Here is a 3,793-nt window from a genome sequence, read left to right on the forward strand (position 1 = left end):
TGTCCTCCCCCAGATCTACTCATGGGCAGGACTTCAAAGTAGTCAAGGTAGCCAATAGAAGAGGACGGTGAAATATTATTGAATTGCATATCTTTTGCAAAACATAAACTATTAAAAATTTGCCAATAATTGTCTTTCTGTCTTATAAAGCCATTTTTATTTCTTCTACAAGACTGCTACTTCTATTAGCTTTGATTACAGAAAAGCACAATCACATATTCAAATAATGAAGCACTGTCTCTCTTTTGAACACAGACTGAGTGCTGGTAGGCTGCAGTATCTCACTGAAGACTGAGGCTAAACTGAACACAGGGGACTAAGTAAGGAAGAAGATAAAAAAGGCAACACATTCCTGTGTGAAATGTTATATTCATTTTGTCTCAGAATCAGACACCGACTTCCACCTCTGCATGTGTGCAAGCGGGCGCCACCAGCACCACAGGTATCATTTGTTTCCTCCTGCCCAACATCACCAGGGCAAGGTTTTGAAATTGCACCTGAGTTTAACTCTCTCACAGACACATGGTCCAATCTCACAATTACCAATATCTGTACAGCTGAATTGTAATAAACATCAAGGAAATGACAACTCTCTGTGGCACTGACTCTGCCCAGTGCTAGCTTTTTGTATCCCTACAGGTTCTTGAGGTTCATATATCCAAATATTTGGAAGGTATGGCACCCAGCCAGATTTCTTCCACAGAAAATTTTAGGCTTTGGGAATGAGATTTTTTGGTGAGGAAAAGATTTCTAGCTCTGACCATTGGATAATAAACCCCACTACTTACAGAAAACAAAGAAACCTCTATTAAGGCCAAAGTCAGTGATCTTGGCTAGGTTGTATAAGATGGCATTAATTTCATAATCTATCATTTTCCACAGAAAGAATGAATGATTCCTCAATCAGGAGCTTATCTTAAAAATACTGAGCCTTGTTAGTTTTACAATCTCTATCTGAAATAATATCTTTGGAACTAAATAACAAATCATTTTCCTCTCATATTTCACATTAGTATTGATTGAAATGAAAACTAACTTTGACAAGTGCAGTTTTACTCATTTGCTTAGGGAAATGTCAGCACGGTATTTAAAGGAGGTAGGCAAAGGAGCAATCCCTTAATGCCTGCTTAGGCCTTTACAGGCATTGTCTCTCCTAATTTTTTTAAAGAGAGAACATAAGAAAAGTCAATGTGTGCAGCTGGTGTATAAATAAACCTTTGGATATTGTCCATGACAGATGGCTCTCATGCAAGAGCAGGTGAATTTCTTACAACAATTTCAGTGTTAGAGGAAGTTGACAATTGCTGCAATAACTAGTGAATACATAGTTTAGGTTAGAAATGTGTACTAGGAGACAAGGTTACGGATGTTTTCCAGAAGGCAGAAAACAAAAGGCCAGTTATTTAACTGTTCCAGTTGGTGGAGGAGAGTCAACCTGTTTTGCGACTATGTGTATGTGACTATCCCACATAGTTCCTCAAGGGAGCACTTTTTCAACATAAAAAAGCTGAAATCAGGTCACTAACAGCAATCCAGAATTCTAGAAAGATTTTCCCCACTCCTAAGTAATTTTTTTTTCCTGGTGAGGTGAATTTTCTTTAGTCCTATTGACACAGTCTCTAAAACCAGCAATTTCTGCCTCTCTATGTAAAGCTTGAGGTTCTTCATGCAAACATGCTTCACAGGATCTTGTGAGCAGAGACTGTGTAAGAGTATTTTTTTAACAAGGTAATTACAGAATGTTACTTATGAGGTCACTGGAGATTGCTGCACAACAAGAATTTGTTCTCTGTCATTCTGGGTAATTCTGACAACAGATCTCCTCATCCAACAGCACCGTTGCAGTCCTTCCTTTAGAAAATCAAAACAAGAGATGTTAAATGCATGGGATAGTCATGCAAAAAAACCCCACATGGTGTGTATTATGCTGTACTGTTACACTCTCCAAAGCAAATTCTCCTTAATATCCATCAAAAAGGAAATGGACTTACAAGTAAAAGCAATCTAAATAAACAAATACACAAAAATTATTGGCTTAAAAGCTGTTTCCTGTTGTCTTTTTATTTTCTTCATGTGAAACCTGTGAAGTTCACTAAGGTTACATTTTTGAGCTCTTCTCTGCAACTACAGGCAAATTTTCCTCTTAGCTGAAAGTTAAGACTGGCAAAGACTCAGGACTTGTGGCTGAAAGGAAAACACCAGCTGCCACAAGAGTCATGATAATATCATCCTGAGCTCACCTCAAATCTCATGGTTGTGAATCCTGTGGGTTCATTGCAGAAATAGCTGGCATTGAGGAGATGCCTCAGGTGCCAGAGTCAGGGTTGTTATCATGGAACAGAAATCAGGGACAATATATTTCTAACCTCACAGAGACAGTAGAGTACGTGCTCAAACCCAAAGGTTCTTCACCCTAGTAAGGTAAAAAAGCCACTGCAAAACACTGTCCCATTCCTTCTTCCCCTTCCTTTGGTATCATTCTGTGCTCCTGCCACCCTTTCCTGTCCACAATAGACATCTTAAGCCTTTTGGCACCTTTTTTATTTTTTTTTTCCACAAAAATCACTCCAACAGATTTTTTTAAAATATTATTTTATGAGGATAAATGTATATATTGTTTCTTTTGCTATGGCTTGTGGTTTTTCTATCTTTTCCTTCCACCCTTCCCCCTTCCAGTCCACAAAACCAGGTGTTGTGTAACTCTGTGAGCAAGTAGCCAGTGCTAGAACTGGAATGTCAACTTCACTGAGACAGCAGTGAAAAAAATGTGAAAAGGTCATGACTGTGATAAAGTATCCCTGCATCTTTCTGTTGAGAAATACAAGGCTTCTGTTGACTTTGCAGACCTAATCAGAAGCAGAATGATTTGAAATCAGACTTCCCCTTTCCTTACGTAAGCCACTTACATAAGCGAAAATGTAAGCAACCACTTAACCTGGATTAAAGACTATCTTCGAGTTACAGTATCCTCAGTCATGGAGTGACCATGACTGAAAAGGAAGTTTTTAAGAATTATCAGCCTATTCACGTATTTGAATTTGGGTTTTCTACATAAGCAGAGCAGCTCCATCGACTTATCTGCATTCTTACCAGGGTTACTAAATGGACATGTATGCCCTTCAATATGTAAAAGGACAATTTATTTTCATTTCAATGGAGTTTCTTACAGGTTGCTAATATGTTTCATGGGGATTGCTTCAAAAGGCAAAGTCAGAGGCATTTCCCAATGCTGGGAATCAAAAAATAAAAATGGTGTTTTGAAATTTATTGTCTCAAAATAAGGTAAACATTTTGTTGAAAGTGGCTTTGATTAAATAATGCATTAAAGTAACTGCCAATAGCATTAATTAAGAAAGTGAGACTATTAAGAGGATGCATTTCAGTGGACAGGTTAATATTTATTCTGCAAAACACTCCATTGCTTAAGTGAGTCAGAAGGATGAGTGGGAGAAGGACTTGTGGAATGCTTCTCAGAGGTGAAAGCAAATATGAATTCTTTTGTTTTAATGAAAAGAGTAAAAACAGGTAGCTCTTGCTTGCATGGAAGGTGTCCTCTTTTTTCTGATTTTCCTTTTATCTCCATCCCTTCATCTGTTTCAGAGCTGCTTCCCAGACTCTGGCCCACTGCTTGGAAAGGAGAGTTTTGTACTCTGCAGCTTTGTGTTGCAGGGTGAAGTGGACAAGACAGACCATTTGCAGTCTGTCTTTTGGGGACATCTGCTGCTCCCAAGAACTCAGCTGGGCTATGAAAATGCCCCCACACCTACAGTGCCAAGCATCAGGCCTTCCAGTC

This window comes from Camarhynchus parvulus, chromosome 3, assembly GCF_901933205.1.
Source record: "Camarhynchus parvulus chromosome 3, STF_HiC, whole genome shotgun sequence".
Taxonomy (NCBI): Eukaryota; Metazoa; Chordata; class Aves; order Passeriformes; family Thraupidae; genus Camarhynchus; species Camarhynchus parvulus.